Source organism: Asparagus officinalis, chromosome 10 (genome assembly GCF_001876935.1).
Source record: "Asparagus officinalis chromosome 10, Aspof.V1, whole genome shotgun sequence".
NCBI lineage: Eukaryota > Viridiplantae > Streptophyta > Magnoliopsida > Asparagales > Asparagaceae > Asparagus > Asparagus officinalis.
This window is the reverse complement of record NC_033803.1, coordinates 47,178,825-47,194,867: the sequence shown is the minus strand read 5'-3', so window position 1 is coordinate 47,194,867 and position 16,043 is coordinate 47,178,825.

The window sequence follows — 16,043 nt, the reverse complement described above, 5'->3', positions numbered from 1 at the left end:
TTTATAAATTTATTTTGTGCGGTAAAAAATTTTGGAATTAATTTGTTGTGTTATCAGTACTATTACGTAATATTTTAAATAATATATTGTATTATTAATATTATTACAAATTATTTCATATAATACATGGTATTATTAATTACGTGTTTTTTGGTATAATTTATTGTATTATTTCTATTGTTACATATTATCTGTCGAATTAGTATAACTAGTACGTTTTACTGTGTACGTAATTGTCCCATAATTATTGAATTTTAAATTTAAGTAGAAATATTTTTATTATTAATTATTCTTGTTTAATTATACAATATGGGTATTTTTTAATTATTTCGTATCAAATATTGTATTAGCTCAACATGTACGTTTTTAATTGTAGATAATTATTATGTAATTGGTTTAGTTTTTAAATACCAGTAATTAATTATTTTAATTAATTTAGTTAAATACCTAAACCCTAACCCTAATTTTAAATCCTATATATATACCCCTCTCTCTCTCTCTCTCGTATTGATCAGGGCTGCTCCCTAGTAACACACATGAAAGATACCTGCGCAAGGCCGATAATAGCGCAACCCGTTTAGAATTCTTCAAAACTGTACTATGTGTGCTTTCTGTAGAAATCCGATAAATGGGACTGGTTCAAGGCGAAGTGCACCAAGCTCTCACGGATCTGTACAACTGTCACTAAGTGAAGGTTCAAACCGAAAGGTACCTCCACCTATTACATAGTATAAGAGAACCAGCAATCTTATTTATTTTTAAGTTCTTCTTTTATTGTTATTTCTGAATTATTTTAAGTTTTAAGTTATGTGGGTGATTGTTGGAGTTATATAATAAAGATAACTTAAAACTTGGGTTTGTAGAGGAAAGGAGGAAAACTTTAGTCCCACATTGGAAAAGAGATGGGAAGATAGGCTCTTTATAAGCCTTCCCTTTCTCTCCTATGCCTAGAAGAAAACAAAGGTTATGCTCCACACCACACACGCGCGCGCCGGCCGGGCCGGGCTCGGGCTCGGGTCGGGTCGGGTGGCGCGCGCACACGACCTGCGGACACGAATGCAGCTCCGGACTGAGGGGCTCTTAATCTGCTACATTTTTATTTTTGAATAATTAAAATATAATTTTTATTTTTGAACAATTAACATGTGATAAATATTTTGTAACAGAAATATTTTGTAACGGTAAAAATTTATTAGTGTGATTAAAAACGTGATAAATATTTTGTGAATTTATTATGTAACGGAAGCGTTTTTTAATTTTATAACGGCTAAGTTTTATTAACGTGATTAAAACGTATTAACTACGGGTTTATGTATAACGGCTGTTTAACCCTATAAAAGGACCAAAACCCGAATAGTTTTATACAGTGAAAAATCAACTGATCTCTTCTCTCCTTCTCTTTTCAAAATAGTTTTCTGTTTACGCTGGTTCCCTAAAAGTCTAGAAGAATTCGCAAAACCTTCTTGAAGCTCGTGCCGACGAGAAGGAGGTCGCCTGACCGAGGGTCGTTATATCTCCGGGGACTTTTGCCGCGTAGCCCTGTACGAGAGGGGACAATTAGTTTCTTGGGACAGTGCTTGCACGCCTCGACCATCAGGCCGTATTTCTAACTCTGTTTCTTTTTCATTTGATATATTTCTTATATTTGTGTTATAATAGTGATTATCTGTTAATTATTAAATTGCTTAAACTGATTTTCGTTATTGTCTAAACAGCTAATATTTCCAATACGTGCACCACCACCAGCACCACCCCATCGTTCCTCCTCCGCTGCCCGACGTAGAACCGCAGCCGCCTCTCATGCCCCCTAGCAGCCACTGCTCCTCCAGTAAACCGTGCAACCTCCAACGGCCAGTCGCCTTACCGAAGGCCCCGCTCCTCCTCTCGGTCGAGATACGCGACACAGCCGACTTGCCAGCACCGACACGTCGCTGTCCGTATCGAGATCTCGTCCTCCAGCAGCCCCGCGCCGCCGACGTCGATCCGTTCGATGCGCCTAGGCAAGATCCCTCCTCTCCTTGTTATTTCAATAATTATTAATTATATGTGTAGATTAGTTGTAATATAATTATCTGCGTGAGTTGTTTGCTGAATAATATTGATTAAATCATAGTTATATCATTATATGATAAATAGTATTTTCGGAATAATGATAATGAAGTGAAAGAATTTATTTTGATAACGAAATCATTTTAGAGAATTTATAATATTTAAAAAGAATTTATTTTTGAGAAAAGGAATTATTTTAGAATAATAATTGATGAGAAATAATTTTAAAGAATTTATTCTGGAAAAGAGAATATTTTGGATTATTATAATGAGAAATAATTTTAAAAGAAATTATTTTGGAAAATGAATTATTTTCTGAATTACATAGTTGTTGTTCATGATTACATTTCATGTTTGTGAATATTTTACTGTATTCGACATGTCATGATGTGGTTGCGTGAAATTAATTTTGTTAATACCGCCTTGTTGTGTTTGAGAACCTTAGTAGTTCATGACTTAGTGGCATTGTGCGTCATGAACAAGCCTAATGACATGTGTGGGTGTGTTGACTGAATTTAGGTGGTGAATCTGAGTTATAGTGTGGATTATGATTGTTGACTTAGGAAAGCGAGAAGAGTTGGGATGAGGAATTCTTGGTTCATGTGATCGGATGTGGATGATTATATATATTCCGAGCTCGCACCAGTGGATCGTTTCACTCTGGGGTGGGTCTGAGGGGCAGTGACATCATGGATGTTGATTATTTTCCAGGCTCGCACCAGTGGATTGTTTCACTCTGGGGTGGGTCTGAGGAGCAGTGATATCGTGATTGTGTATCGTGGTTGTTGATTATTTTCCAGGCTCGCACCAGTGGATCGTTTCACTCTGGGGTGGGTCTGAGGAGCAGGGATATCATTGCACGCAGAAGTGAGATTTGGACCAGTGACCTGTTATAGGATGGCTAGTTACATGACATTGTTACTTAGATGATTATGGATTCTTGTGAGATGAGAACTAGTTGTATTTCTTTTCATACATATATCGGGGTCAATATTTAATTATCTACAATTTGAGACATATGGTATATACATGAGGGTTTCCTTGTTTGGATTATTTCGCTCGACGTACTACGTCTCGAGTTGTAGATTTTTAAGTATTAATTCCATCTATTGTATAACATTGTTGCTTGGATGGTTTCGGATCGCTACCTGTATGATCTTGTTACTTGGTTGATTTTTTGGATTCTTCTGATTATTAGTATTCCAGTTGTATGCCTCTATCGTTATTACTATCATCACATGTTCTATTTCTATTCTGTTATCGCATTGACCACGCATATATTATCATTACCGTTATTGTATTTGTTCCTGCCTTGGGGGATCTTGCCGTGTGTATACACGCTAACATACTCCTATTTTCTGGGTGTACATCAGATTTAGGAGATGGACATCCTCAGTTCGGAATCGTACATGAGCCAGAGGATTCTTAGCAGGGGTATCTTGCAGAAGGAGTAGAAGAACCAACTGAAGGGTAGTGATTTTCTTCCGTAGTAGTAGTTAGACATTAAAACTCTTTTACCATACTTTTCTTAATTGATAATGGATCTAGTATTTTTAACAGTACTTTCTTTTACGGACTATGTATTTTTAATCCTAGTTGGACCATTTTTGTAATAAGGGTATGTTTAACCTATATTTTTATGTCTGGGATGATTTATCATGGATGATATGTTTATTTCTTATTTTGGATTGTCTTTATATTCTTGCTATTGAGACCGGGGACCTGTGATTGAGATTTATATATTTGACGCTTAGCGTATTGGATTGAGAAGGAAAGAAAAGAGGAAAAAAATAATAGTGTATATTTCTTCTCAATCTAATACGTCGCGGGCTTGTTCACGTTCCAATTCCCGGGTATTTTTGGAAAGCGGAGCATGACAGCTACACAAACTCACTGGTGCGAGCCTAGAAGATACATCAACAGCCACATCCGATCACATGAATAAAAACTTTCTCATCCTAACTCTTCTTGTTTTTCTAAGTCAACAATCAAAGTTCACAATATCTCTGGTTCACCACCTAAATTCAGTTAACACACCCACATATGTTACTAAGTCTGTTCATGACGCACGAGGCCACTAAGTCATGAACTACTAAGATTCTCAATCACAACATGAAAGAATAAGTAATTAAGACTAATACAATAAAATAAAGATTATAAAACATGATTAGAAACTACGAACAATACGTTATGCTTGAACAGTATAAGAGGGATCACAATTAGTAGTTATTATACACATGAAATGTCGACATTGCTCCCAATAAAATCCTACGACTTGTCGGGTCGGGTCTCACCTCCCTTCGAGTTGACTTACGGCGTCGACTTGAAGATCGGTCGTCGCACTCCGTCTTTCATGTCGACTCATGCGTGTCGACACGTCAGGTCGGGTCGACTCAGGCACTGTCCAAACGATATTCTTTCCTAAACATGTTATTCTTTTTCTGTTCTTTCTTTTTCTCCGATATTCTTTCCTAAACATGTTATTCTTTTTCTGTTCTTTCTTTTTCTCTGATCATGTTTTATGTTATTAGTTTCAGTAATCAAATAATTTCATGTTCTTTCTTTTTCTCTGATCATGTTTTATGTTATTAGTTTCAGTAATCAAATAATTTCACATATATCCCTGTAAATAATCAAAACAATTCATCATAGATATAAATATTAAGTTGACGAGGCGAAGTGCAAGAGGGATCTTACCTCGGCTATCGAACGAGTGGACTACGGATCTAAAGGCGCTGCTGGGTGCTCGAGGCAGCATGATCATCGGTAGTGGTCAACGTCGATGAGGGATCGACGACGTCGGGGGAGAGGGGAGCGACGGTCAACGGCGGTCTGTCGGGTCGGGAGGTAGGAAGGACCCGACGGGCTATCGGGTTAGCCGATGAAGGAGGAGGCAGCAGCGGTCGGGCGGTTGGCTCCGTCGGTGACGAGGAGTGAAACTGGCGTTGGGGAAGAGCTTGGGCGGCATGGGTGAAGAGGGCTAGTGTCTGGGCGGGTTTGCTGGAGGCGGGAGGAAGCGCGGCGGGTGCAGGAGGCGAGGCAGGGTGGAGGCGTCGGGTAGATCGGGGGTCGGGGGGTGTGGAGCGGTCGCGAGTCGAAGGACTGAGGAGGCAGAGGCGGAGCCCTGGTGGTGAACGGCGATGCGACGCAGGAGGTTGGTGGCGGCGTTGGGTTTCGGATGTGGAGGACGGGGAAGAGGGAAAGCGGTCGACAGGGGCTTGTGCAGAAGTCGGCGGTTGCAGGGATCATGAGAGAGAGAGCGGAGAGACGAGGAGAGAGAAATTTTTGAGGCGGATTGCTTTTGGGGAGAGAAGAGAGAGAGAGAGAGGGAAAAACAATATATATAATATAATAATATTATATGTATATATATTATATATATATATATATATATTAATATACTATATATATAGTATATATTTGCATTTTTGGGGAAGAGAAGAGAGAGAGAGAGAGAAGAAGGAACAAAAAATTATATATATATAATTAGTATTATATATAAATTATATATATAATATCATTAATATACTATATATATATAATATATATATATATAAGTAGAGAGAGAGAGAGAGGGGGAAATTAGGCTTCCTAAAAAATAATTAAAAATAATAATAATCACGAAAATAATTAAATAATTACATGAAAATTATCTACATATCAAAATGTACCAGTTGTAGTATTACAACCGATAATACGTAACAGTAGAAATAATACAAGAAATTACACAATTAAACAAGAATAATTAATAAAAAATATAATTACTTATATTTAAAATCAAATAATTATGAGATAATTATCCACACAGTAAAACGTACCAGTTATACTAATACAACAGATAATATGCAACAGAAGAAATAATACAACAAATTATATAAATAATACATAATTAATAATACAACGTATTATACAAAATAATATGTAATAATAATAATACAACATATTATTAAAAAATATTATGTAATAGTATTAATAATACAACAGATTAATTCCAAAAATTTTCACCGCATAAAATTAATTTATAAATATTAATATCATTTAAATAAATATAATACTTGGACTTTAAATCATATAAAAATCTAGAAAATCGAGAAAAATACAATTACTCTTTTAAAAATCATAATTAAATAATTTAAAACACCAAAAAATTATTTTAATTAGTATAAAAATTCACGGTCATTACAACACTTAACAATCTAGAATGCGAATACTCCCACTTAACCCCTAACCAACAGAACTAGTACGTCGGGCGAAAAATCCAAACAAAGAACCCTCCATATATATACCATGTATTCCAAATTATTAGGAGTCAAGTGTTAATATCTTCATTCTAGCGTTAAGTATAAACATGACTAAACAACATATATAATCATAACTACCATTGCATATAAGCACATATAAATATCAACATCTTACCTGCTTAAACAGGTATGGGTAGTCGCAACGTACATCTTCCTCGCGCTCCCAAGAAATCTCTTTGGCTCCATTCTGGCTCCACTGAACTCTCACTAATGGAATGACTTTATTTCTAAGCTTTTTATTCTCTCTAGCAAGAATGCATACCTGAATCTCTACGGTAGTCAAATCATCCTAGATCTCGATCTCTGGTGCATCAACCACCCTCTGCTGCTCATCATCGCACAAATGCTTCTTGAGCATCGAAATATAAAAGACACCGTGTACACTCGACATCGATGCTAGAAGTTCTAATCTATAGGAAACAACTCCAATATGCTCAATAATCCTGAATGGACCAACATATCTCGGGGCAAGCTTTCCTTGTCTACCAAATCGCTGAACGCTCTTTATCGGTGATACTTTTAACAAAATTAAATCTCTGACCTGGAACTCTAGTGATCGTCTCCGCTGATCTGCATAACTCTTTTGCTGATTCTGTGTGGCAAGAATGTGCTCTCTAATCAATGTCACATTCTCTGTGGTCTGCCTAATTAGCTCTGGCCCAAGTAATAGACTATCCTCTGGCTCTGCCCAACATATAGACGACTTGCAATGCCTCCCGTATAATGCTTCATACGATGCCATCTCAATAATAGCTTGATAACTATTATTATATATATGCAAATTCAATCAAATAGGATTGGTCCTCCTAACTACCCTGAAAATCTATCACACATGCTCGCAGCATATCCTCTAATACCTGATTCGCCCTTTTTGTCTAACCATCGGTCTAGGGGTGGGAAATACTACTAAATGATAACTGGCTGCCAAAAACATCCTAAAAACTCCTCCGGAAATAGGATGTGAAGACTTAGCCTCGATCTGATACAATCATCTTCAGGACTCCATGTAATCGAACGATCTCTCGAATGAAAATCCTCGCATATGTATCTGCCGTATAAGTCGTCCTCACAGGTAAGAAGTACGCCGACTTCGTCAACCGATCTACTATCACCCAAATAGAATCATTTCCTTTATTTATTTTAAGCAACCCTATAATAAAATCCATGAAAATATCTTCTCACTTCCACTAGGAAATTGGTAAAGGCTGTAGGGTCCTTGCAGGTCTCTAATATTCTGCCTTAACTTACTGGCAGATAAAACACTTAGCCACATACTCTGCAATCTCTCTATGCATGCCACTCCACCAGAAATGTCTCTTCAGGTCTTTATATATTTTCGCCGTGCCTGGATACACTGTATATCTGCTACGATGTGTCTCATCAAATAGATCTCTCTTTAGCTGTGGATTGTTCAGCATAACTAATCGACCCTTCATCCAAAGGCCTCCATCTGCTCCAATAGTCCAATCAGTCTTGGGTTCCTCGAAAATCTCCCCCTTATGAGTTTGAATCCAAGAGTTCTCTAGCTGAGCTCCGATCACTCTACCGCTCCAAGATGGCTGTACTAATAAAGCTCCTAAGAAAGCACTGCTCCCCCCAATCTCTGGCCTGAAATCATAGTGACTGAGGGTATAAAGATCTCGATGTAATGAACATCTCAAAGCTGCAAGCCCGCGACATCGCTTCCTGCTTAACGCATTTGCTACCATGTTCACATTTCCCAGATGGTACTATATAGCGAACTCGTAATCCTTAATTAACTCTACCCATCACCGCTGCCTTTGGTTGAGTTTTTTCTGTGAGAAGAGATATTTTAAGCTCTGGTGATCTGTGAATAACTCAAACTGCACTTCATACAAATAATGTCTCCACATATTTAGTGCAAAAACCACTACTGCTAGCTCCAAGTCGTGCGTGGGATAATTCTGCTCATGAGTTTTCAGCTGCATCGAAATATAGGTCACAACTCTCTGGGTCTGCATCACAATACCTCCTAGAACCGCTAACTATGCATCCGTATAGACGACAAATGTTTTATCACTGTTTGGAATAACCATCACTGACACTGTATCCAATTTTGCCTTTAGAGTCTCAAAGGCTTCCTGGCACTCCGTACCCCTAATCAAACTGTACACCCTTATGCGTAAGACATGTAAGTGGTTTGTTATCTTCAAGAAGTCTTGAATGAACTTCCTATAATAGCCGGCCAAACCTAAAAAATTATGAATCTCTATAACTATCTTCGGTGGCTCCCAATCAAGTACTGTTTTTACTTTAGCTGGATCCACTACAATGCCCTCCTTGCTGATAATATGACCAAAAACCTAATCTCGGAACTGACGCTCTAGCAAAATTTGCAATGCCAAACGAAGATGTTGCTCATGCTCTACCTCTAATCTCGAACAGATAAGGATGTTATCGATAAAACAACCACAAACTGGTCCAAACATGGTCGGAAAACCCAGTTCACTAACGGGTATATTTGTCAGCCCAAATGCCATGGCAAGAACTTTGAAAGACCCATAACGAGTCAGAAAGGTGATTTTGGGAATATCCATTTCCCGCACTCACAACTAAAAATAATCATAACAAAGATCAATATGAAAAATGATGCGCTCCCCGTAGCTAGTCGAACAAGTCATAAATCATCGATAATGGATACCTGATCTGGGAAGTGATCTTGTTCAACTCACTATAATCTATACATAATTGCATGCTATCGTCCTTCTTCTCCACGAAGAGGACCGGTGCTCCTATGACAACGACTTCGGAAAATAAAACTCTAAGATAACAACTCATCTAGCTAAGTCTGTAGCTCTCTTATCTCAGCGGGTGCCATATGATAGGGTGCTCGGAATATCGGTACAGTGCCTGCTGTAACTCGATGCAGGAAAATAATCTCTCTCACTGGAGAAAATCTCGGTATGTCCTAAAAGACATCCTGATACTCTGAGATGACTCCGATCTCGCTCAAATCTACACCCTGATCCCGTATCATCACCACATCGATGTATGCCAGAAATAACTCAGCATTCTGATTACCCTATAAGGTTGCTACTATCTATACAAAACCCATTGAATGCTCATAACCTGACTGTCTTTGCAAAACAGTCTATACTAATGTGTTAGGATGATAATCAATCCATACTAAAAATAACATCAAACATCGGACATTCACAGGACGATTAAATCGACCAAGGACTAAGACTCGTCTAAACTGACGACACATCTTCTATAGATACTCTCTAAGAGAGTCACCTTTCCCAAAGGAGTAGAAACTGATAATAGAACACCTAAACGCTGCGCTACAAGCTGATGTCTAATTATTACATCATGATAGATAAAAGAATGTGAAGCTTATATATCAACAAGATTCGAGCTGGGAAGGAAATCACTAAGAAAGCTCCGCTCACACCATGATCACGTGGTATGACTGTATAAACCTTGTCGGTGGCTGGCAATTGCTACGCTAATGGCGGTGAAACATATGGGACTGTCTGTCCCTCAGGAATCTCCTAGATGGCATGAATTTGGCCTACTGACCCCTCAATCCTCGAGACGGCTGAATGTGCCTCAAATACTCTGCTACTTACCGTAACCGCGGCCCTGAGACTGCTTATTTTAACCTCTATCATGCTGGTCTCCTACTGGTGTAATACGACAATTGTAACATGTACGCCGAATTTTGCGCTGTTGCGGCACTCTCGAATCATGTTGTAGGTTGTGCTCTCTTCTTATGCTGTCCTTGTTAGTGGTGGTAAAAATCCTTACCCCGCTGCCGGGGCTCTCTAGATTCTGCAACAGGTCTCTTGCCCTTTCCATTGTCACTATGCTGGTCATGATTCCATAATTAACTATAGGCATATCTCCCCGCTTTAATCTAACTAGCTCTACTGCTTGTCAAAGAAGCAAACAAAATTTTCCCAAATAAGTTGTATTCGCTGCTCTGACGTAAATCTAAAGTCAGTGCTATCCTCTACGCTGAATACATCTAACTCCGTTTTAGTACTGAGTTGACGTTAAGAAAATTTCACATATTTCTTCCATTTATAGGCTGCACATGAGTCTGGTGTACCCTGAAACTATTGTACTCTCAGTGTCTGACGTCTTTCTTATTCTTATAGAGCCAAGCCTCCTGTTCTGTGCCTCTATCAACAGCTAGTTGTAGTGATGGTGAAATCATTAGTATTGTCTCTTCAATAGGCACGACTAGTACAACTGGTGGTGGAACTCTAAAAAATATAATGTGGCTCGTTACTCGCTCCTCGAGTGTTGCTAGTCTCTGCTTTTGTGATCGGCGTTACGAAGTCGATCAGATACTGTGGAGCCTACTACGGCTCGGGCTCTGCTTGCCCAGCTCTTCGGGTATGAGTTTTATCTCAACCGCATCCTCGCCCCGATATTTATAATATCAAGAGGAGAGCTTAATAAACACAGTAAAAGAGGTTGCAAATATATATACATAACATAATGTTTCACATAGTATTCACGCAAATACTTTTCAATCCAAGTAAGGTAGTCATAAAAAAATTTCATAATTTTTGAGGTATACGTATTACATCCTCACTCATTCTAGAAAGTCCTAGCGGGCTCTATACATGAATCCTAGTAAACTCTATCCTAACTTCACGACTCGACACATGATAATCCTAAGGATGTTGGAACTAGAGCTCTGATACCAACTATGACGCCCCCGGTTCACACAAGGCTACAGTCCAAGGTGAAACTAATGATGTCAAACCTACCATGCACCTATACTGTGCAATGACATGTTTCACCATCACAGAAATATCCCTCTAGTGGAAACAAATAAGACAGTACATGTAAAAGCAGATATAAAAGAGAAGAAGATAAGAAATAGAACACATAAATATTTGATAAATCTCAAAATAATCAGGTCCCAACAGATATAAAAGAAAACATGTCCAACAATCTGAAATAAATGATCCAAAATCTTAACTACAAGAGTCAACTGAAAAGTACATAGGCTCTCTCACCTCTCAAAATGTAATACAAATATAAACATCAACTAGAAATATAAACTAAACATCTATGGAGCAGAACTACTAAACATATATGATGACAACTATGCTGAAAATCCTTCAACCTGCGACTCTCCGAAACTCTGCTCCGCTGCCTAAAAAGAAGTAAAAACCACAGCGTCAGAGTACTAGCAGGATCATCTCCATTTGCCCCTAGGGGAAGGGCTACTAGGTATGATGAAGGCTCTACCTATAAGTACATAGTCTACCTAGTTCATTTACCATGTACTAAACCGGGGTTAATACTTAGAAACTCATAACACGAGACTGGTATGTCGAGCGAAATAATCCAAACAAGGAAATCCTCATGTATATACTATATGTCTCAAATTGTGAATCGCTAAATATTAACTCCAAAACAAAGAATAAATGAATACAAGAAAGATAATACAGGAAATACCACATCATACATCTTCAAAAATGTCATATCAACTCCTCATACAACCCTTAGTGGGTAAAACAGATATTGACGCACTCGTGTATCTAAGTTGTGAAATACTTTCATAATGGATCATATCGATGATGTCAATATTCACCTACACTTAGGTTATTTATTGAATCGTCCTTCTCTGGAATACTTCAACTCATCGCACCCCTATGCGGACCCATAACTAGGTATGTCAATTTATCGCACTCCCGTGCGGACCGGTAACTAAGTATAATAACTCATCTCATAACCATGCGGATCGATAGTTAGGTATATCAACCTATGTGCATCTTTGTGCGGACCGATAGATAGGTATTTCAACCTCTAGGCATCTCTCTGCGGACCGATATATAACTATATCAACCTCTGCGCATCTCTATGCGGACCAATAAAGAAGTGTAGTCCATTTGTGGTCTTATTGTAGGACCCGACTAAAGCACTCGGAGTATAGTCCATCCACAGTCTCATTGCAAGACCTGACTAACCCCACCCATCCGATCATAGTTATAATATATATAATAATAACCGTCACTCTTAATGATTGTAACCTATTTGGATACCCAAAATAATATAATCATGCATACTCAATCCCCGTACATGTACTCTTCGAACTATGCATGAATATCAGCTCACGTATTGTAAAAAAAATGCTCACCAAACAAACACACAAGCAAAAGGTTCAATCTCACAAAAGCCGACCTGATCAGTTGACCGACAACCTCATCGGTTGACTAATAAGGTCGTTCACAAAACAACAAGGCAAACACAAGCCCGTCAGTCGATTGATGCTTGCCATCAGTCGACTGATGACCTCCCTTCAGTCGGCTGATGACATCTTCAGTCGACTGAACAGGCCGAAAATGCACAATTTGTTCTTCTCTCGTGTTTTCTTCAAAAACTCGGGTTTTTATCAGATTATATGAATAAAACTTGATTCCATTGTCATGTATACTTAACCAGGAGTTTGTTTAAAAAAGACGAATCACATGAACACATAGATCTAGGGTTTAACATGCAAAACAATATAATTCTTGTTTATTTCGACAATCTAAAGCATATAAATCATATTAAACTATAATTAACTCATTAAAATAAACCCTAATAATCATGATCATGTCGATATCTCAGTTTCAGATTCATCCTACTGTTCTTGACATAAGATTTAATCATAAACATCACATGTAACATGTTTAATATTAGATTTAGACCCTAAACATAAAGTTAAACATATAAATCTCTTAAAAACATGATTTTTATTCAAGGGAAAGGTTTGGACAGAGGTGATCTTGCCTTTGCACGTGTACAAGCCTCTGAAAAGAACAGCAAGTGATTACCCCATCGCCAAACACTGAAAATCCCGACTTTTCCTCGACGTTCTCTTCACAAACTCTCCCAAAAACTCACTTTAGGGCTAGTGTTTGAGAGAGAGGAAGAGGTGCTCCTAGGATTTGAAATTCTGATGTAAAGATGATAATTTTTGTAAAAACACAGGTATATATATATATATATATATATATATATATATATATATATATATATAGGCTAGTGTTTGAGAGAGAGGAAGAGGTGCTCCTAGGATTTGAAATTCTGATGTAAAGATGATAATTTTTGTAAAAACACAGGTATATATATATATATATATATATATATATATATATATATATATATATAGTAGTACTGAACTGAGGTCTTCAACAATATCCAGAAGGTGTGTGTATAATATGTACTAAAACTTTTTCTCAAAGTAATCGGGTCAAAACCCATCATAATTCCTTTCAGCATACCCATGTATGTGCTACTATACTATTTATAAATTTACGTATAAAGAAGTGCGGCTCAAAACCTGCAAACATATATCAAACAGATGCAAAATAAAAATTCAGGCAACAATCTTAATAGTCAACTACTAGGCTTAGTAGTCGACTACACTGAGTCTATCCAGACTCTGTAATAACATATATTAGTATCAGTAGTCGACTATTAAGAACATTAGTCGACTACTCTGCAAACACATAGTTTCTGTTATACTCAACTGGGCACGAGTTGCTGACTACTAAGCTTAGTAGTCGACTACTCTGTCAAGACACGTATTCTTTCGTGCACAAACAATACTTATGTTAATTGTACATATCATAACATTAAAGCGAGATTTTATACTTGGCATATGCAACAGGAATTATCAGAATCATCAAATTAAATTATTATATCTTCCAAATTAGGGTTTAACATCCTAATTAAACAATTTCTTCAATTATCTCATATGTAAACAAAGTGATTATCAACATATGATAAAAACTACTCATGAACAGAGGTAAAATTTATTTAAACATGTTTATATTACTTAGGCATCACAAACCTAGGGTTTAATCATGATTAATTAACATGAAAACTCAAAGAAACCTTCACGTAATATATCAATTATTTCAAATCAGCATATCTGCAGTTTTCTGTAAAATATATCATTAGTAAATTGAGCATATCTTTTTCAAGACAAACTCTTTTTAAGAATAGTTTTATGTTTTGGAAACAAGATCCATATATCTATCATTTGGCACTGGTTTGGTTTAGTTTGGTGTTTATATGATATCTCAAATTTTTAGTTAAAAAGTTACACACGTGCAACAGTTTTTTACAGAACATGTCATTAGTAAATTGAGTATATATTTCTCTATAAAAACTATTTCTTGTAGTGGTTTTCTATTTTGGAAAATAGGTTCATATAGATTTCATTTGACACTAGATTTGTTCAGTTTGGAGTTTATATGATATCTCAAATTTCTAGTTAAATGTTATACACGTGCAGCAGTTTTCTAAAATCTATGATGAAAACAAAAACTAAACCTCTTTATAATTCAATTAGACAACAAATTTGGGTTAACACATAAGTTAAACATAATTATCAAGTTAAAAAAATAAAAATTTAATCACGTACCCCCAATGATCATGATCATATTACTATCATAAACAATTAGAAAAAGCTAATGATCTAGCATTGGGTTAAGATTTATCATCAAAAATCTCTTTATCATATTAGGTTAAGCCTTAAGTATGCAAACATTGATTAAACACTTTTATAATCATTAAACACTATGGGGATAGGTTTGGATGCAGATGATCTTGCCTTATCATGTGTTCAAGCCTCTTAAACTGATGTGAAATGACTCCTCGTCGCCAAATATCGTAGATCTCGCATTTTCCTCGCTTCTCGCCTCACAAGACGCTCCTAAAATCTCAACTTTAGGGCTAGTCTTTGAGAGAGGGAAGAGAGGTGGATGCAGATGATCTTGCCTTATCACGTGTGCAAGCCTCTGAAACTGATGTGAAATGACTCCTCGTCTCTAAACACCGTAGATCTCGCATTTTCCTCGCTTCTCGCCTCACAAGACGCTCCTAAAATCTCAACTTTAGGGCTAGTCTTTGAGAGAGAGGAAGAGAGGCTACTAGGGTTTGAAACTCTGATGAAAAGATAATAATTTTTGTGAAAACACATGTATATATATATATATATATATATGCAAACCCGAAATAAACCCGTTTGATCCAAACCAGGAAACCTAGTCTGACTGGGAAATTAACCTTTAATATTTTAGCTGTAACTTTCTCATCCGATCTCAGAATGAGGTAATATAAGATTTATTGGAAAGCTATTGAAAAGAACTACAAATTTGATCTTTTGATTGTTTCCAGATTCAAACTGCATCGGTGTGTAAAATATATAAATTCTTAACTGGTTATTTTTCTAGATTTCTCTTCGTGCATGTGTTGTGCATTTGCACTCATATATTCACAAATATACATTGAATTGATCTCAAATCAATTCCTATCATAGTCAAACATCAAAATATATTATTTTTCACCATATAGCATATTTATTTTTATTTTTCACATAATATTCAAATTTTTAGGGTTTTACAGGTCTATCAGAATCATCGATTTAATTCAAATAACACACTGTTTCACCCAATTTCATGATCTTTGGCATGAATTAAATTCAAAACAACTAATGTGATAGATGGATTTAACAAAGTTTGCATCAATAATTATGAATAATTCTAATCTCAATCAATTTAATTGCAATATTCATTATCATGCACAAGTTCTACAATCAATATCAAACTTTAACAGTCACATGCTCAATTACTCTCAACTCACAAATATAATCTAAGCAGTGAATATATGATAAGAGTTTAGAGATGAAATACTCATGCAATTAACTAATAAAAT